Source organism: Oryx dammah, unplaced genomic scaffold, assembly GCF_014754425.2.
Source record: "Oryx dammah isolate SB20612 unplaced genomic scaffold, SCBI_Odam_1.1 HiC_scaffold_8, whole genome shotgun sequence".
Taxonomy (NCBI): Eukaryota; Metazoa; Chordata; class Mammalia; order Artiodactyla; family Bovidae; genus Oryx; species Oryx dammah.
The window spans coordinates 15,001,694-15,023,531 of record NW_024070192.1 but is presented as its reverse complement, the minus strand read 5'-3'; the positions used below and the strand labels follow the sequence as shown (position 1 = coordinate 15,023,531).

General features: G+C 37.0%; 1 protein-coding gene across 1 annotated transcript in view; it reads left to right on the top strand.

Moving 5' to 3' along the window:
• TANC2 (tetratricopeptide repeat, ankyrin repeat and coiled-coil containing 2) overlaps nucleotides 1–21,838 on the top strand; it is a 361,965-nt gene that overhangs the window by 152,793 nt on the left and 187,334 nt on the right. The gene's annotated exons all lie outside the window — the stretch shown is intronic.

The following is a 21,838-nucleotide window of genomic DNA, read 5'->3' as shown; positions in this document are numbered from 1 at the left end:
TTCACTGGGTTATGCAAGCCCTTTGCCATAACAGGGCTGTGATTTATCATGAGGACTCTTAGTTTACAGGTCATAAAAATACAGCCAGGTGGCTAGATTTGGCCCTCAAGCCATAGTCTGTCAATCTTTGACTTATGATATAGAGAGGATACTTAGATATTTACTCTTCATATTTTGAGATGGTGTAAGTCAATGATATTATAGATTAATTATGCATTTCCACATAATATAGTTGATACTGTAAATTTGATGATTTTTTCCAGAATATTTTTTAAAAATACAAACATTCCTTCTTTACATAATTAACAAGCATTCCAAATTGTAGAGTTTAATTTCATAACACTTTGCATTAATGGGAAATCAAAAAGATGGGTTCTTAGAGGCCCTTTAAGATAATTTTCGTATACTGTCTATAATAATGAAAGAATTATAGACAGATATGAAAATATACATCAGTTCATGAACAAGAAACCCATAAGAAATTTACAAGTGAGAGAATGGGGGAGAAAAGAAAATGTATGATAATATGAACAGAAACTAGTTGTGTTTTATGAATATGTAGAAAAATTCAGCAAAGTTTGAAATTCATAAACTGTTGGAACATTTCATGCAAAGATGGGCTCGATAAAGGACAGAAATGGTATGGACCTAACAGAAGCAGAAGATATTAAGAAGAGGTGGCAAGAATACACGGAAGAACTGTACAAAAAAGATCTTCACAACCCAGATAATCATGATGTTGTGATCACTCATCTAGAGCCAGACATCCTGGAATGTGAAGTCAAGTGGGCCTTAGAAAGTATCACTACGAACAAAGCTAGTGGAGGTGATGGAATTCCAGTTGAGCTATTTCAAATCCTGAAAGATGATGCTATGAAAGTGCTGCACTCAATATGCCAGCAAATTTGGAAAACTCAGCAGTGGCCACAGGACTGGAAAAGGTCAGTTTTCATTCTAATCCCAAAGAAAGGCAATGCCAAAGAATGCTCAAACTACCGCACAATTGCACTCATCTCACATGCTAGTAAAGTAATGCTCAAAATTGTTCAAGCCAGACTTCAGCAATACGTGAACCATGAACTTCCAGATGTTCAAGCTAGTTTTAGAAAAGGCAGAGGAACCAGAGATCAAATTGCCAATATCCGCTGGATCATGGAAAAAGCAAGGGAGTTCCAGAAAAACATCTATTTCTGCTTTATTGACTATTCCAAAGCCTTTGACTGTGTGGATCACAATAAACTGTGGAAAATTCTGAAAGAGATGGGAATACCAGACCACCTAACCTGCCTCTTGAGAAATCTGTATGCAGGTGAGGAAGCAACAGTTAGAACTTGACATGGAACAACAGACTGGTTCCAAATAGGAAAAGGAGTACTTCAAGGCTGTATATTGTCACCCTGCTTATTTAACTTATATGCAGAGTACATCATGAGAAATGCTGGACTGGAAGAAACACAAGCTGGAATCAAGATTGCCAGGAGAAATATCAATAACCTCAGATATGCAGATGACACCACCCTTATGGCAGAAAGTGAAGAGGAGCTAAAAAGCCTCTTGATGAAAGTGAAAGAGGAGAATGAAAAAGTTGGCTTAAAGGTCAACATTCAGAAAACGAAGATCATGGCATCCGGTTTCCCATCCGATTTCCCATCACTTCATGGGAAATAGACAGGGACACAGTGGAAACAGTGTCAGACTTTATTTTTTTGGGCTCCAAAATAACCACAGATGGTGACTGCAGCCATGAAATTAAAAGATGCTTACTCTTTGGAAGAAAAGTTATGACCAACCTAGATAGCATATTCAAAAGCAGGGACATTACTTTGCCAACTGAGGTCCATCTAGTCAAGGCTATGGTTTTTCCTGTGGTCATGTATGAATGTGAGTTGGACTGTGAAGAAGGCTGAGCGCCGCAGAATTGATGCTTTTGAACTGTGGTGTTGGAGAAGACTCTTGAGAGTCCCTTGGACTGCAAGGAGATCCAACCAGTCCATTCTGAAGGAGATCAATCCTAGGATTTCTTTGGAGGGAATGATGCTGAAGCTGAAACTCCTGTACTTTGGCCACCTCATGCGAAGAGTTGACTCACTGGAAAAGACTCTGATGCTTGGAGGGATTGGGGGCAGTAGGAGAAGGGGATGACAGAGGATGAGATGGCTGGATGGCATCACGGACTCGATGGACATGAGTCTGTGTGAACTCCGGGAGATGGTGATGGGCAGGGAGGCCTGGCGTGCTGCGATTCATGGGGTTGCAAAGAGTCAGACACGACTGAGCGACTGAACTGAAGCTATGCATATGCTATGTATCTTAGTGCATAGAAGGAAAGGGAGTCATTGCGGACTTTTTCTTGTAATATTTTGGAAAAATTACCCAGTATTGACTTATTTACTGAAGCAGAACAGGATAGGGACAAAATATGCACAAATAGGAGGCTGGGGCTAATCTTAACCATAAGTCATGAAAGGATATCTCATTACTTGAGAAGAATGTAGTATAAGAAGTTCTCTCTCTCTTCCCATTCTGTCTTCCAGTTGATCTAATACATTCTGATGACTTTAAAATATCATCCATGTATTCCTATCAAGAACTCAGAAATGTCTTATTACTAGTAAATCCAGCTGTTCTACTGACAACTCTGTATAGAGTGTGTCAAGGACTTGGTATTGAGGAATAAAAAGCAGATTTTGATGCCTGTCATAATGTCTTACATACCAAAATTACCCAATAAATACTTAGTGGTCTCAGAATTCTTAGATGGGAGGAACATTGGTTCCCTATTAGTTTCATGTGTGTATTTTTATTTTAATGAAGGTATAAATATACATGCTTTTCTGAAAAATCATTTTGTACAGAAGGGTTTGAAATGAAAAGCTACAATCCCCAGATTCATCTTTATCTTCCTCTGGGAGACAGTTGCTTAAATTTTTGCTATTTCCTTGGTGGCTACATTCATATCTCTAAATTATTATGCTTCTGCTGAAATTCCTCGATTTAACAGGTTAAGTATGTCTCATGAAACAGTAAGCTTATTTGCACTGTCCCCTGTTTTCCTCCCAGTGTAACTGTCTTTATTTTTTGTTTTATTGATTATAGCTATAAATTCAGTTCAGTTCAGTTGCTCAGTCGTGTCTGACTCTTTGCGACCCCATGAATAATAATAGCTATAAATATTGTTTCTTCTTCTCTCAAGTATAAACAGTATTGCTGATTTCTGGTTTATCAGAAGATGACATTGGCACCCCGGCACATAGTTTCTGATGAGAAGTTAGACATCACTCAAATTGTTGGCTCACGTATGTTTATGTTGTTTTTCTCTGGATGCTTTTAAGATTCAGATCTGTTTTTCTTTGGTTTTCAGCAGTTTGACTGTGACAAACCTAATGTGGTTCTGTTTATATTTATCCTGCCTGGGGTTTCTGGGCTTCTTGATATAATATTTAGCTATCATTTCTTCAGATATTTTTCTGCCCCATTTTCTGTTCTTCTGAGACTCTAATTATATGTATATTTGACCGTTGAATATCCTTTCACATGTCTTAAGGTTTTTTTAGTTTTTGTTTTTTTTTTCCTTTTAATGTTGTTCTCTGTAGTTCTCAGATTGGATAATTTCCGTTCATATATCTTTCAGTTCACTGACTTATCTATCATTTTAAACTATTTGCAATGTATTATATATTATATTTCTATGTGTATACTACATATATGATATACATATATATGTATACACAGTCATTTAAATTATCATGTTTATAGATTTTTGATGGTGAGCACACTGTAGGATTGGAAGAGGGCGAGGGTGGGATGATTTGGGAGAATGGCATTGAAACATGTATAATATCATATATGAAACGAATTGCCAGTCCAGGTTTGATGCCTGGGGCTGGTGCACTGGAACGACCCAGAGGGATGGTACGGGGAGGGAGGAGCGAGGGGGTTTCAGAATGGGGAACACGTGTATACCTGTGGTGAATTCATGTTAATGTATGGCAAAACCAGTACAATACTGTAAAGTAATTAACCTCCAATTAAAACAAATGAAGAAAAAAAAATATCGTGTTGTACATATGAAACTTACCATAACCCAGTGGTAATCCCAATTAAAAAACTGTCTTCTTTAAACACTTAGATATGTTGTTAAACCCATTCAATGATGTTTTTATTTCAGCTATTGTATTTTTCTGTTCTAGAATTTCTAACCAGTTTCTAACTCCAATACTCTTGCCTGGAAAATCCCATGGATGGAGGAGCCTCGTGGGCTGCAGTCCATGGGGTCGCCAAGAGTTGGACATGACTGAGCGACTTCACTTTCACTTTTCACTTTCATGCACTGGAGAAGGCAATAGCAACCCACTCCAGTGTTCTTGCCTGGAGAATCCCAGGGACGGGGGAGCCTGGTGGGCTGCCGTCTATGGGGTCGCACAGAGTCGGACACAACTGAAGCGACTTAGCAGCAGAATTTCTATTTAGTTCTGTTTTTATAGTTTCTACTTCTCTCCTAAGATTTCCTCCATTTTTTAAATTAAGAGAATATATTTCTTTACCATGCTGAAAGTACAATAGCTGCTTTAAATTTCTCTTCTGCTAATTATGGTATCTGGAGTGTTTTAGGGTTAGTCTCCATCTTTTCTTTGATAATGAGTCATATTTTCTTGGTTCTTCTGTATTGATTAATTTTGTATTGTAAAATAAAAAAAGAAACAATTTTGTATCATATTGTGGACCTTTGATTTAATGGATATTCTGAGTTATATTCCTTCAAGCAGGCAGTTCTTGGTTTGACTCAGTGAAAAATTCTGTCTCTTGGGCGTCAGTTCTTTCCGTTGTTTTAACATTAGCCAAACTGTTCCATGTGTGCATGGTTTAGGAATCAGCCAGAAACTTGAATGAAGTTTATGCACAGAATCTGGGCTACCTCCTATAGCTCTCTCTGTTTTCTGGAAGTCCTCCTCCCCTCACTTCTCAGAGACTGTTGTTGCTGCAACCTCTGTCTTTTGATACTTCAGACTAGAAAAACTGTAGGTTTTCTATTGGAGTTTCAATGATTCCATCCAGTGGTAACTGTGGGCTGCTTTTAAACCAAAAACTGAAAGTCAGGAAAAAAAAAAAAGAGAAAGAGAAAAACCAATTCCAGTCTGTTTCCTCAGAGTATATACCCAGTAGTGGGATTGCTGGGTCATATGGTTGTTTAATTTCTAGTTTTTTAAGGAATTTCCATACTGTTCTCCACAGTGGTTGTATCAGTTTGCATTTCCACCAACAGTGCAAGAGGGTTACCTTTTCTCTGCACCCTCTCCAGCATTAACATGTAGACTTTTTGATGATGGCCATTCTGACCAGTGTGAGATGATGCCTCGTGTAGTTTTGATTTGCATTTCTCTAAAAAAGAGCGATGTTGAGCATCTTTTCATGTGTTTATTAGCCATCTGTATATATTCTTTGGAGAAATGTCTATTTAGGTCTTCTGCCCACTTTTTGATTGGATTGTTTGTTTGATATTGAGCAGCTTTCTTGGAATTGTCAGCTCTCCTCCAGAATCTATTGTTTTCAATCCAGGGGCCTTAAAGGTGGTTGCTTTTTGTGTTTTATCCAAGTTTATCGTTAACTGTCTATGTGAGGGTCCATCTGATAGAGAATCTTACTTGGCTCTACAGAAACAGAACTTCCTCAAATAGGATTTTGAAATTTTAATCTTTGATTAATACTGACATTTTCTCAGGTTACTTATTACTAACCATAGAAATATTTATGTGTTAGGCAGCTGACATGTAATTTTTTAATACCAAATTTTGTAAAAACTGATTTTTGTGTTCTTTTCCTACCGCTTATGGTTACATACTTACCTGTTTTCTATTCTCTGTACATCCCATGAGATATATTATTAAAGTGACAGAAATCCTGTGGTGGATTCATGTCAATCTATGCCAAAACCAATACAGAATTGTAAAGTAAAAATTAAAAATTAAAAAAAAAAAAAAACGCTACCCTCAAAAAAAAAATAAATAAAGTGACAGAAATTATAAGAAAAAATATATAAATGTTTTAATTTCAGATTACTTTTTGGCTTCTGTTCCTATTTACTGTTTTACATAATACTGCTTCTTACTAACAACCAACCAAGAAGAGTAAAGGAAACAGTATTTCATGCTTTTGTTTATTTAGAGAAACCAGAAAAAAAAATCTCTGCTTCTTCTTCTGAATCAAAGCCTTGCCTGGTAGAGCAGTAGTTCTGTTTTTCCACCAAGGAGATCCAAACAGTCCATCCTAAAGGAAATCAGTCCTGAATATTCATTGGAAGGACTGATGCTGCAGCTGAAACTCCAATACTTTGGCCACCTGATGTGAAGACCTGACTCATTGGAAAAGACAATGATGCTGGAAAAGATTGAAGGCGGCAAGAGAAGGGGCTGACAGAGGATGAGATGGTTGGATGGCATCACCAACTCAATGGACATGAGTTTGAGTAAGCTCCAGGAGTTGGTGATGGACAGGGAAGCCTGGCGTGCTGCAGTCCATGGGGTCACAAAGAGTTGGACATGACTGAGCAGCTGAACTGAACTGAACTGAATTTGCATTAGAGGCTGCAACTCATCTTTCCATACCCCGTTCACCTCAGTAGTTAATCATCTTATTTTCCTCTCTGTTCCTTCCTAGTCAGGTAATCCCAAAGTTTCAGAGTGATGTGAAGCAACTTGCATTGTTGCAAAGTCTGGAAATTGCTGACAGATAGTCTAAGATTAGAGAAAGATTGTGATTCTTTACCCGCAGCTAGTGGATAGTGAAGTATTCTCTGTTGTGAGTTCTTTATTATAAGATCAATAGCAACTGTACACTCCAAAATCAAGGCGGAACGTTATTGGGTCTCCACACTTAATCTTCGAAAATGTCTCAGGAGTCATTTTTGTCCATGGGACAAAGACTCAATTTGTTGTTTTCTGTCCTTGTAGAGTTTTATTATAGTCTAGCCCAGTGTTTCCTTTTATGGCACATTACAGCAGTTCTCTGCCTTCCACACTGACTATGTAGGACCTTCTTCAGCATACTTTCCTGAACTTTCATAAAAGAAAAAAAAACTGATTTTAGTCTCCTTTCTTTAACTGTTAATTCTCTGAGTTTTTCAGTTTTCATTGGAGATAATTGCTTTACAGTGTTGTGTTGGTTTCTGGCATACAGCAGCGTGGATCAGCCACAAGAATATGTGTCCCCTCCCTGTTGAACCTCCCTCCCACCCACCGTCCCTTCGCACGTTTCTAGATCATCACAGAGCACTGGGTTGAACTTCCTGTGTTACATAGCAACTTTGCAGTAGCTATCTGTTTCACTCATGGTATTGTATACGCCTCGGTGCTACTCTCTCAGCTTGTCCCACCCTCTCCTTCCCCCACTTTGTCCACACATCTATTCTCTATGAGTGCATCTCTGTTCCTGTCCTACAGATAGGTTCATCAGTACATTTTTTTAGATTCCACATATATGCATTAATACACAATATTTGCTTTTCTCTTTCTGACTTACTTCATTGTGTTTAATAGGCTCTAGGTTAATCTCCCTCACTAGAATTGACTCAAATGCATTCCTTTTTATGGCTGAGTAATATTCCATTGTATGTATGTACCAAACTTCTTTATCCATTCATATGTCCATGGACAACTAGGTTGCTTCCTTGTCCTGGCTGTTATAAATAGTGTTGCAATGAACATTAGGATCCATGTGTCTTTTTGAATTATGGGTTTCTCAGGATATATGCCCAGTAGTTCGGAGAAGGCAATGGCACCCCACTCCAGTAGTCTTGCCTGGAAAATCCCATGGATGGAGGAGCCTGGTAGGCTGCAGTCCATGGGGTTGCGAAGAGTTGAACAAGACTGAGCGACTTTACTTTCACTTTTCACTTTCATGGATTGGAGAAGGAAATGGCAACCCACTCCAGTGTTCTTGCCTGGAGAATCCCAGGGACGGGGGAGCCTGGTGGGCTGCCGTCTATGGGGTCGCACAGAGTCAGACACGACTGAAGCGACTTAGCAGCAGTAGCAGCAGCATGCCCAGTAGTGGGATTGCTGGGTCATATGGTAGGTCCTTTAGGAGAAGTCAATTTGGAATTGTCAGAAATTGATGGCTGACCATTATTTACATGCTTACTATTAAAATTTATTTCACTTCATTTCTTAAGTGTATATGAAACTATTTTTTTCAAGGAATTTTATATTGTTGTACCTAGTCAGCATATTTTCAGCTTACTGATAGTTGATGCAAGATGGAAAACAGCAGTGTAATAGCATTATGCATCATTCTCAAAATACTTTTCTGAGATGATTATTCTGCAGTCCCTGCCTTACAAGAGTAGAGTTTCACAATTCAGACACAAATAATAGAGGGATGAAATTTGTACTTCAAATTTATAATTTCTGGATCAATTTAAATTATACTTTGTAAAATGTTGTATATTCTAAATACCACTTTTTCAACAGACTGTGCCTTTCCCCATCATATAGGTAAGAGGACCTATACTAGTATTCTTGTTATAATTCATATTCCAGTAAAGAAAGTAACTTCACCCATTAAAAAGCTTCTGGTTTTTTTTTGAGGGGGGGTTGGTGCAGAACAACAGACAGAACTGAGGCAAGAAACATGAGTAAATTAATTCTTATACTTTGACATCATAAACCATCCCCTTTGGATACCAAATGTTGATCAGCCTCTTAAAATTTACTTTGTATACCTCCATGTTCCTCCATTACTTGTCACATCGTCATCACAGATACTAGTAACAGTGACAACAGCCAGTATTGAGCACAGTTCTGTATGTAAGCCACTGTGCTAATTGCTTTGCAGAGATGAGTTCATTTAAATCTTTACAATAATCATGAGCGTGAGTCGCATACTATTAATGTTACTATGATTTTGTAGGCCACTTAGTTCAGAGATATACAGAGCCTCTGCTGTGGCATTATGGTTGATCTGTGAGTCCTAGGTCCACATTTTAGTTTCTGTTCCTTGAGCAGCACATTTTGTTTCAGCTGCATTTTCCAAAGAATAATAAGTATTAATGTCTTCTTTTATCTGTACTTTTTTCTTTAAATTTAATCTGTGTAACAATTCTAAGAGAGAGATTATGGATCACGTTTTAAAGACGCAGAATCCAGACTTGGAAAAGTTAAATAATGTGTTGAACCATATAACATAGGCCCTGTAACATAAGTCCCACTTTAAAGCTCTTTCTTTTAATCAGTGTGTTCTTTTTTTTTAATCCTGTTTCTTTCTTCCTATTTTCTCATAGGTGTATAATGAGAAAATATGAATTATACAGATGTAATACTTCTATCATAAAGGTGCTAGAAAAGATACATGTCTCCTCTAATTTGGGAGACATGGCGACTAATTTTTAGAACTAATTTTCAAAACATTTACAAGTATATCTAACCTCTTGCCTTCCAGTCTTATTACATCTGTGCTGTATTATTGCATAAATTACATATATGTTTCACGTATAATGTTATATTTTCCAGCTACATATGTAAAATTTGTTTGAAACATTTTTTATTTGAGGAGGTATACCTTTAGGATAGGAAAATAGGAAAGGCCATATACTCTGAAACTTTACGAGAGGTAGGATTCTGATAATTTTTAGTTGCATATTTTCACTGCTTGTAGTTTCATATTTTCCTATGACAAAACATGTTTATGTAATACTCTAAATTTTAATGTCATTATATAATCCAGGTACTTTAAAACTCAGAAGTTGGCCTGACAAATATATAGAATTGCTTATATAAGTATATCAGTAAGCCAACATACTTATTATCAAAAACCTAGCCCTTCTTCAGATGCATGGAAATGAAACCTAATATCATTAAACTAATTTGCATTTGAATATTGCATTAGAATATTTAAAAGGCTTTTCTGAATTCTTGATTATTGATTTACATATGCAAAGATATTAAAATGGACATTTGACAGCTACACTCCATTATTTTAGCTAAACACACCAAGTTTTGGCATTTACAGAGTGAGTTGTAGGCTGTAATATTTTGCCTTTTTCTTTGTAATAATACTGTGTATGATAAACAAGGGATTCCCTGGTAGCTCAGCTGTTAAAGAGTCCACCTGCAATGGAGGAGATAAACAAAGATTTAAATCTCAATTTCTTATTGAAATGAGAATTTCTATTTAATATTGTTAAAAATTCCATTGAAGTAATATCTGATGGGAATGTCCTACAAGTCATCGCCTTCATTTTTGACGTAACTGTTCCTTTGGTGCACCATGTTGTCTCCATGTTTATTGCTTGTATAGTCTATCTATGTATCAGTTTGTCTAGTATATCTCTTTATGTCTCATAGCATCATTGCATGAAAATAGAATTTATGTGGGAGTTACCTTGGATACAGCTTAGAATCACCAGTTTTCATCACTAGATGGATGATGAATATAAAACAGATCATTTATACCTCCAAAAATATGTAGATAAGCATAGTTAATTCATTTAACAAATAATAGTACTTGCTCTGTGCCCTGCACTATTACAAGCATCACTAAGGCTACAGCAGTTATAAGCAAACAAAAGTTCTGCCTTTTGTCAGCCACACTATGAATACTAAACATCTGGAAAATGCAAATGAAAACACCATAAGAGACTTCTTCCCATCATGATGGATTAACCAGTACCGGACTTGCCCTCCCACTGGAAACAACTTTTTTCAGACATTGGACAGTTGACAGCATGGTAATGCGGTGGAGGAGGAAACTAGGTGAATCCTGGCTTTTTGCCTAAAGGTATTCTCCTGATGATGAAACTCAAGCAGAGAATGGCAGTCTTGCTGAACTGAGGAAACAGAGATCAGAAATTGGGATTGGTTAGATGTAAACTATTAAATATAGAATGGATAAACAACAAGGTCCTATTGTGTAGCACAGGAAACTGTATCCAGTCTTCTGGGATAAACCATAATGGAAAAGAATATTTAAAAAAAGAATGTATATATGTATAAAACTGAGTTACTTTGCTGTACAGCAGATTGGCACAACATTTTAAATCAACTATATTTCAGTTTAAAAAAGAAAAAAAATTGGGAATTTACAGAGTACTGAAGAATGGGGAGCTTAACAGAAACAAAACTATGAAGTTCTGCATGGGGCCCTTTTGAGTCTGTAACATAATACTGAATTGCACATCGTTGGGGTGAGACTCCAGGAGGCTAAAGAAGGAATAAATCCCTAACAGTTCTTAGGGTTCTCCCAGAAACAGGAGGCTTTTTTCATTCTGACCAACCAGACTGTTGAGTTCTCGTTAAAAACCTGGAGCATTCAGTAGCAGTTCAAGAAAGGACTCACTTTGACAGTAGTGCTAAACATCTTGAGAGTAGAAGGTTACTCCAGACCTGCCTAAACAAAGGTTTTAAAATAAGGCTCAAAAAGATCAGACTGATCAGCTAGGGACTGATATGCCGTGGACGGTAGGAAAACAGCTGTGTAGCCTTTCTGGTGAAAGTCAAGAATAAAGAGGATGTTGGCTTCCTTTATTAATGCATCCTTCAGATATCCCTGAATGTGGAAGAACTTGGACACAGCCTAAGTATCCTTTCTAGTGTTTTCCTTTTAACTCAACTATGTTCTCAGCATATTTCCTTGGATATTATTTATGAAAAGTAAAGCTGGAAATTAAATAATTATAGTCTAATTATAATGATGATTTATACAGTGTTTGTTTTCTGGAAGTCTCAGTCTCTCAGTGAGATGATTTATAGTGTGATTAACTTTTATATTATCCATGAGTGCTTTTTAAAACTCACATTTAAGACATTTCTTTTATTAAAGCTATTATTTATAATTCCTTCTTTGCTTTGATTTTCTACTGTATATATTCTTCACTAGCAAATAATTAACCAGATACCGTGTGTACTGCAATATTCTAGGCACTATAGTCTAAAGAATTGTGCATGAATGAAAAGAACTGTGTATATTTAGGCTGCTTCTAATTCTTAATGATGTATGTGCAGCCGATTTAAAAGAAAGGGGCTAAGTTTATATAGAATTTGCTGCTTTGTTCATTAGTTCTGCATCTAATTTGTGTGAGGGCTTCCCAGGTGGCTCAGTGGTGAAAAACTGGCTGCCAGTGCAGGAGACACAGGAGATGTGGGTTCAATCCCCAGGACAGGGAAGATCCCTTTGGAGAAGGGAATGGCAACCTACTCCAGTATTCTTGCCTGAAAAATTCCATGGAGAGAGGAGCATTGTGGGGTCGCAGAGAATTGGACACAACTGAGCATGCACGCGTTTAACGTGTATGAATTTCAAAGCTATTTTGTAGAATATGGCAAAGAATACTACACATTCACCAAAACCTATTCCTCTTTCCTCCTGAGCACACAGTGAACTATATATCCCAGCCCTCTTTGCAGATAAATGTGCCATGTGACTGAATTTTGACTAACATGAGTGTAAATAATACATACCAGTTCCAGACTGGGCTATAAGCGTTACACATGCAGTTGTTTTCATCTTGTAACTTCTGAAATTCTTCGGAAGAATTGAAAGATAATGGAAAGGGAATAACATTGTAGCTATTCCAGTAGTCAGAATAGGCTAGACTCTTCTGTCATAACAAAAAACCTTAAAAATCTCAGTGGCTTAATACAACAAAGATCTATTTCTAGTTTAACCAGCAAGCCTGGGCAGCTCTCCAAGACAGCTGTCATTTATGCAATAACCCAGGCTGCTTCAGTCTTGCCTCTCTACCATCTCAACATGATATCTCTTTATCACTTTTGTGCCAGAGAAAGAAACAGACTGAAAAATCGTACAGGGACTGTGTCACCTCTGCTCTTATTTAATAAGCTGGAACTAGGCATGCAGTCATGAGAAGCTGGCAAAGGGAATGGCTAGAAAGGAATGATGGCTGCAGGGTGCTGGTAGGCACCAGTGAAGTCTACTATACTATGTAATTCAGTTTCCTGCCACTTTTATAGATTATGTAAAATCATCTCTTCCTGAAATGAGTGCTGCCTTTTGAAGGACTATATTCAAGTGTGAATAAAACAATACAGTATTCTGAATCAAAAGTCTGTAATCTACCACTTGAATACTGTGATCTTGGGCAATAGATCTTTTGAGTCTGTTTTACCCCTTGTTATGGGTTTAATTATGAAGGTTTAATGAATTAGGTATGGGCTTCCCTGATGGCTCAGGTATGGGCTTCCCTGATGGCTCAGACAGTGAAGAATCTGCCTACAATGCTGGAGACCTGGATTCAATCCCTGGGTTGGGAACATCCCCTGGAGAAGGCAAAGGCTACTTATTCCTGTATTCTTACCTGGAGAATTCCATGGACCAAGGAGCCTGGCAGGCTGTAGTCTATGGGGTCTCAAAAGAGTTGGACACGACTGAATGAGTAACCCCTTCACTTTTCAACGAGTTAGGTAAAAATATAAATAAAGGTGTAAAATAAACTGTTATACGCATGTTAGCTGTTGTGTTATTGGTTATTATAAAGCCTTTTGAAAGGGAGCTATTTGTTTTTAGAGCTGTACACAATGTTAGAATTAGGCTCCACCAACAAGTTAGTTTCACTAACAGAAGAGGCTCTGGAAGTCTTTTCCCACTGATCTTTCTAAAAGTTTAAGCATATTTTTCTCCTGTTAGAATGCTCTTTCTACAAAATTATTTTTACTCTTTTTTAAAAAAATTTTTACTCTTAATTTTGCTTTGCTATTACCAAATAAGGTCAGAGCAAAATCATATTTTTTATAAAGCTTTGTAAGAAAATGATTATCAATAGGCATAATATTGGGAAAATCTTAGTTTTTAAACTTCTTTATTTAGTAAAACTTAAAATGCTATCATATCGACTAATTTTTAAAACATGGCAACATGTGATATTTATTTAAGTGCTTAAGCTAAATGTGAATAAACTAAATCCATAAATCATATAACTATCACTGCAGATCTCTTGTAGACTGTTGCTGTAAAATCTAGCCACAGGCGCCTAAACTAACCTTTTTAGGTCTCTTGCTCTTCTCACAGCTTCTTTCCTAATTTTCTGATTGAGTTTGTAAAAGAGTGCTATTAACGTCTGCTTTTTTAAACTTGATAGAATTCACTAGTGTTGTCAAGTGGAATTGGGCTTTTCTCTATAGGAAGATGTCTAATTATTAATTCAGTTTCCTTGCATGTAACAGTCTATTCAGATTTCCCATTTCTTAATGAATTGGTTTTGATCATTGTGTCAGGAATTGTCCATTTCATCTAAACTGTCTGATTTCTTGGCATAAAGTTATTCATAACATTCTCTTATAATCTTTTTCATTTCTGTAGAGTTGATAGTGATGTCCTGTCTTTCATTCGTAAGTTTTGGTAATTTGTGTCTTTGCTGTTTTTCTTAGTCAGTCTGGTTTAGGATTTTTCAATTTTTTGCAGATATATAGTCTTATTTTTGTAAAATATTAAAGTTATATGTATCTTTAAAATCTAATGCATCTGTTTTGTTTGCTTTTTGTTTGCTTATTGAAGTATAGTTGCTGTTGTTATTTTTCAGTCTCTCATTCGTGTCCAACTCTTTGCAACCCCATGGACTGCAGCACGCCAGGCTTCCCTGTCCTTCACCATCTCCCAGAGCTTGCTCAAACTCAGGTCCATTGAGTCACTGAAACCATCCAGCCATCTTGTACTCTGTTTTCCCCTTCTCCTCCTGCCCCCTCGATCTTTCCCAGCATCATGGTCTTTTCTAATGAATTGGCTCTTCACATCAGGTGGCCAAAGTATTGGAGTTTCAGCTGCAGCATCAGTCCTTCCAATGAATATTCAGGACTGATTTTCTTTAGGATGGACTGGTTTGATCTCCTTGTAGTCCAAGGGACTCTCAAGAGTATTCTCCAACACCACAGTTCAAAAGCATCAATTCTTTGGTACTCAGCCTTCTTTATGGTCCAACTCTCACATCCATACATGACTACTGGAAAAATCATAGCTTTGACTATACGGACCTTTGTTGGCAAAGTAGTATCTCTGCTTTTTAATATGCTGTCTAGGTTTGTCATAGCTTTTCTTCCAAGGAGCAAGTGTCTTTTAATTTCATGGCTGGAGTCACCATCTGCAGTGATTTTGAAGCCCAAGAAAATAACGTCTGTCACCGTTTCCATTGTTTCCCCATCTATTTGCCATGAAATGATGGAACCTAATGCCATGATCTTAGTTTTTTGAATGTTGAGTTTTAAGCCAGCTTTTTCACTCCTCTTTTACCTTCATCAAGAAGTTCTTTAGTTCCTCCTCACTTTCTGTCATAAGGGTTATGTCATAGTTGCTGTACAATATTATATAAGTTACAGGTATATAATATTATATAAGTTACAGGTATACAATAAAGTAATTCACAATTTTTAAAGGTTATGTACTCCATTTAGTTATTGTAAAGTAATGGCTGTGTTCTTTCTCTGTGTTGTACAATATATCCTTGTAGCTTATTTTATACCTTATTATGGGTTGACCAAAAGGTTCATTTGGATTTTTCCATAAGATGTTACAAAAAACCCCAAACTTTGGCCAGCCTAATAGTCTGTGCTTGTTAGTCCTCTACCCCTATTTTTCCTCTCCTCTTTTCCCTGTCTCTGGGCTTCCCTGGTGGCTCAGATGGTAAACAATGTGCCTGCAGTGCGGGAAATCCAAGTTGGATCCATGGGTCAGGAAGATCCCCTAGAGAAGGGAATGGGCTCTCCTTCTTTCCCTCTCTCTATGGGTAACCACTAGTTTTTCCTCTTACATTGTGAGTCTGCTTCTTTTTTGTTATATTCACTGGTTTGTTGTATGTTTTAGATTTCACATGTAAGTGATATCATACAGTGTTTGTCTTTCTTTTTCTGACTTAGCATTATTGCCCTTCAAGTCTGTCCATGTTGCTGCTAGTGGCAGAATAGTATTATGGCTGAGTAGTATTCTGGTGTGTGTGTGTGTGTGTGTGTGTGTTTGCTATACCACATCTTCTTTATCCATTCGTCTGTTGATGGATGCTTAGGTTGCATCCATATCTTGGCAATTGTAAATAACACTTCTAGGAACATTGGTATGCATGTATCTTTTAGAATTAGCTTTTTTTTTTTTTTTAATATACCTGGGAGTGGAGTTGCTCAGTCATACGGTAGTTCTCTTTTTAGGTTTTTGAGAAACCTTCATATTGTTTTTGACAGTGACTGCACCAATTTACCTTCCTATGAACAGTGTACAAGGGTCCCCTTTTCCCCACATCCTCACTGACATTTGTTACTGTGCTGTTTTTGATGATAGCCGTTCTGACATGTATGAGGTGATATCTCATTGTGGTTTTGATTTGCCTTTCCCTGATGATTAGCAGTGTTGAGCATCTTTTTATAGGCCTATTGGCCATTTTTATTTCCTCTTTGGAGAAAAGTCTATTAAGTTCTCCTGCCCATTTTTAAAGATTTTCATTTTGTTCATCTTTTCAAAGAATTGTTATTTCATTACTGTCGTCAGGTTTTTAATTTACTATTTAATGCTTCTACTCTGAAAAAAAATTGAGCCCTGATATCACATCCTCTAAATTTTGGTCAGTAGACAGCTTTATGAATGTATTCATGGTATTCTCTGACTTTAAAGTTGTTACTTGCAAATAAATACTACTAATGTACTATCTAATGTCTAGGTTGGTCATAACTTTTCTTTCAAGGAGCATGCATCTTTAATTTCATTGCTGCAGTCACCACCTGCAGTGATTTTGGAAACCAAAAAAATAAAGTCTGTCACTGTTTCCATTGTTTCCCCCATCTATTTGCAATGAAATGATGGGACCAGATGCCATGATCTTCGTTTTCTGAATGTTGAGCTTTAAGCCAACTTTTTCACTCTCCGCTTTCACTTTCATCAAGAGGCTTTTTAGTTCCTCTTCACTTTCTGCCATAAGAGTGGTGTCATCTGCATATCTGAGGTTATTGATATTTCTCCCGGCAATCTTGATTCCACCTTGTGCCTCTTCCAGCCCAGCGTTTCTCATGATGTACTCTGCATAGAAGTTAAATAAACAGGGTGACAATATACAGCCTTGACGTACTCCTTACTAAGTATGCATTTAATCTCAAAACCAACTTTGTGAAAGTACTTTCTTGGTACTTTATGTTCCACTCGTCTTTATATTTATCCTTCAGTTCTCATTTTCCTGGTCCTTGCTTTGTTTGATCTGGCTCCATACCATTCTCCCATGAGTATCCGAGTCTTATGCCAGTTTCTCCATAAAAGTTCCCCTTTGCTGTGAAACATTTAATGAAGACAAATAATTAAGTAGTTATTAAAATTTATATTTTAATGTCTTTATAGTTGCTTGGGGCTTCCCTGGTGGCTCAGCTGATAAAAAATCCACCTGCAACTTGGGAGACCTGGGTTTAATCCCTGGGTTGGGAGGATCCCCTGGAGAAGGGAACAGCTATCCACTCCAGTATTCGAGCCTGGAGAATTCCATGGACTGTATAGTCCACGGGGTCACAAAGAGTCAGACACAACTGAGCGAATTTCACGTATAGTTGCGTGAGCAAGGTGTGCTTCAGCATCATCTACAGCATCTCAGTTTACAGAGGAACCTCCACAGATGGGTTTTCTTTTTCACCATTAACATTTCTTTATGATCTATCTGATTGCTCTTAATCCCCTGTCCTCTACCCCTCAGTGATCTTGGTAAAAATTAACGAGTACAGACACATTGGTCTCTCTTCGAAATAGGCTCTGAATGATGGATACTTTATAACTTGGGATTGGTTTAAAAAATAAATAAATAAACCCATAACACAAGTGTTGTAGTGCTAAAAGAGTGATTGAGAAGAAATCCTAACTTTTACCCATAGCTGTTAATACTTTCAGAGATGAGGCCTTGACTTCTATTTTGTTTCAACTTTTTTTGTTAGATGAGGTCTTTTAGTGATCCATTTTCATGAGGTATTTGTAGATATCTCTCTCTAATCCGGTGTCCACAAAGTTTAGTGTGCTTTAGAATCACTTGGAGGGTTTGCTAAGCACAGATTGCTGAGTCTATACTGTCTCAAGTTTCCGGTCCTCAGCTGGTTTGACATGGGGTCTGATCATTTGCATTTCTAACAAATTCCGAAGTGATGCTTTTACTGCTGGTCCAGGCACCACAGTTTGAGAACTAGCGGTCTAAATCATACTGTTTAACTTTCTATACCCACATATTTCTCTTTGTCTAACTTAGACCATCTTGACTTGGGTTTTCTACCACTTTCTAAGTTATAGCATGTTTTCTTCAACATTATTTCCTTCTCAGTTTAAAAATTTTAATTGGTAATATCACTGTTATTATCATTCCCTCATGGCATCTTAGACATCTTTGTTTTACCCCTCTGTCACAGACAGTTCAGACTTTCCAAAGCATGCTGTATCTGTGATGGTGATGATGATGACGATAGCAGCAGAAACAATGATAAAAACAGCTAGCATTTATAAAGGATATTCTGTGCTGGGCACTTTTCTAACCATTTTATTTGAGTTAATTCATGTAATCCTTGCAACTGTCCCATGCTGTAGCTACTGGTATTAATCCCAAGTAACTGATGAGGAAACTTAGGAACAGAAAAGCCCTCACAGCTAGGAAAAGGTGGAAGAGATGGGATCTAACTTAGGCTTTCTAGTTTCAGGGCTCAGATTGTTCATTCCTCTGTTATCCAGTCCTTCCCTACTATGCTGTTGAGTTGACCAAAAAGTTCTGTTGGGTTTTGCAGTAAGATCTTATACCACATTATGCTGCTTCTCCATTCTCTGTCTTGAAACCATGTGCTTACCTTGTTTTCTATAATCATAGCCTTTTGCCCCAGACTTAGTAAGGCTAACTTGCCCAGTTTCTTATTACCTGTAAGTGCTAGAGCTGTAACCTCAATCTTTCAAATGACTAAGCCCATGCTTTAATAGGATTCCCTGGTGGCTCAGACAGTAAAGAGCTTGCCTGCAATGTGGGAGACCCGGGTTTGATCCCTGGGTCGGGAAGATCCCCTGGAGAAGGAGATGGCAGCCCACTCCAGTATTCTTGCCTGGAAAATCCCACGGATGAAGAAGCCTGGCAGGCTACAGTCCATGGGGTCACAGAGAGTCTGACATGACTGAGCGACTTGAGTATACTCTAATCAGTATGCATCCTCTGCATACAGCATTCATCTCAACTCGGCCATATACCCAAACTCAAGTTTCTTACAGCATAGGAATCATATACCCAGCATTGGTTCAGATTTCAGATTAGTGGTTTCCTGTTATCTCTCATATCACAATAAAATACCTGGTTTGGTTTTAGAGTCCCCTTTGTTGTTGTTTAGTTGCGAAGTTGTGTCTGACTCCTTTGTAGCTCAGTGGACTGTAGCCCGCCAGGCTCCTCTGTCCGTGGAATTTCCCAGGCAAGAATGGAGTAAGGTGCCATTTTCTTCTTCATTAGAGTCCCCTGCTCATCTTATTTCAACCACTTTAAAAAAACTGTTTGGTAAACCCTTTGACACAGAGTTCTTCTACCCATCTGATTCATCTTATATACCATTTATTTTACAGCAAAATGTATTAGCATTCTAGGCTTCCAAACTGCTGTGTCCCATCTTTTGTGTTGACCGATTATGTTCTCCACCAAGTAGTGTTAAGCATCTTGGACAATCTGTCATGCTTGTGATTGTACCTTCTGTGTGTGTATGACTTAAGATAACACTAGTTCTCTATAATTTGAGTGGGCAACATTATAATCTACCTTATAAAATAACATAAATTCATTATTAGACATGTACAGTGTCCCATAGATGACAGAGATGAAGGTAGAAAAGCAGAAGTAAATGTCCACTGTGAACTAAAAAGGCAGCTATTGGAACTCCCTGAGAAAAGAAAATAGAGAAGTCTATGTGGTATAGAATTTTCCAGATCTCTAGGATCTTGATTTTCCCCCTTGACTTCATCTCATAATTCTTAAACATTCTTCCTACCTCCTTCAACTTCTCCTGCCATCCTTCAATTTCTTTCTTACATATCTACCCTCAGTTGCTGATTTCTGTCTGTCTACTAGCCCCAAATTTCATTATAAAAATTGTTATTAAAATTTTTAGATGTATAGAGTCCCTTGAGCAGGGACCAGGGCTGTCTTTGTCAGAACTCAGCAGGTAAAAGAATTAATTCTACTGCCATGATAAAATAATAAAACTCTAGGAAAGGACTTAAGAAATTTAAGAATTAAACTATTATTATAAAGTAAAAAAAAAATAAAATCGATGTGTTAAGAGTAAAAAAAAATTTCTCCTATACAAAGCAATTTTGGATAAATAAAATGTTTTATTATTTTTGAATTGGTGAGATTACAATGAAAGAGGTTCTGATATTGGCTGCAGATAAAGTAGCCTGCAGATACGCATATAAGTCACTTGAGATCTTCATTTGTGATAGTGATTTTTTAAAAATAGGCTCAAGTTTTACAGTTAACAGAGGTGAGAATTCTGCTGTTCCAAAGCTTGCTTTTGGCAGAGAACCATTCTGTTAGCACCCTCAGTCTTGGTTGCCATGGAGACAGTAGACTTTATTTTAACATACACTTAAAATATACATACATACCTTAAGATTTAAGTATGATTTAGTTGACTGTAGATTTTGAGTATCAAAAATACTTTCTATTTTTTAAAGACTTTGTATTTTTGACCTCCAAAGAAAATAAAGTAGAATTCTGGTCATGGTAATGACAAAGTTTTACATTACTTTTTACAGGGTCTTTTAGGAATAACTTAGAATCCCCCTGTGAATCAGTAATGGATGAGGATTTTGAAGAACATGCCGAAACTTTTGATAAAAGAAATGTGATCTTAAGCACTTACATGTCTGGAACACCTATAGTTCTGATACAGTGTATATAATGCATACAAATCAATTTCAGATTTGGCTGGTACTTTTGCCACCAGTATTATACTAAGCACATTCATCCTATTACAGTTTATTTAATAGAATTCAGTTTAAAAGTATCAAAGCAGTCTTCATAATTATAACTTTTAATATATTTAACTATTTAAATGTATATCAGTAATGTTCCTTAACATTTTTGCCTAAAAATCATTAAATAAAATTTACACTAGCTTTTAAGATGAAAACTTTCAATTCATGAATTATGCTGTTTTCATTCATTCATTCCTTATAAGATTGAGTGAATTCCATGGCATGGAATATTGCTGTTCCATAGACCTCATAATTATATTTGTAAGCAAATCACATCTCTTTATCTTTAGCAGCCAGTTGCAAACTCTCATGGCCTAGTTAATATCTTAGTCCACTAGCAGTTTTGACTTCTTACCTAATAGCTGAGCAGTTAGGTAATTGATTTCCTTGTTAAGCTAAATAGGTTAATCCTACTTAAGGTAGTTATCACAACCCAGTATTGTATTGATAGTTATTTCTGGATAAAGAAAACTTTTGGTTATGTTTATTATAAACAAAATCTTAAAGCTTAGTCCGATACTTTAGTCAGTTAATACCTGCATTTAACAGCAAAGGAAGACAAAATCAGAAAACTCTTTGCTTTATAAGGAAAGAAAAAATAGCTAAAGGTAATAGATTAGAGAATTACAACTTACACTCATAGTTTTGATGATTAGATTTTAGCTTTTCCAGTTTGCAGTGACTTTTTAACAAGACCCATCTCCTCTATGAAGAATGCAGTTAATTTTTTTCTGGCACAAAAAAAAAAAAAAAAATAGGGTAACCTGATCTGAGTCTGACAGAGTGTGTCGTTCATTTAAGTGCTTCCATCTGTTGCCTGCTGTTCCCCTTACTCATGACCCCTCTATGTTTCTCTTTCCTTTCTCTTTCCCTGTTTCTCTTTCCTTTTTCT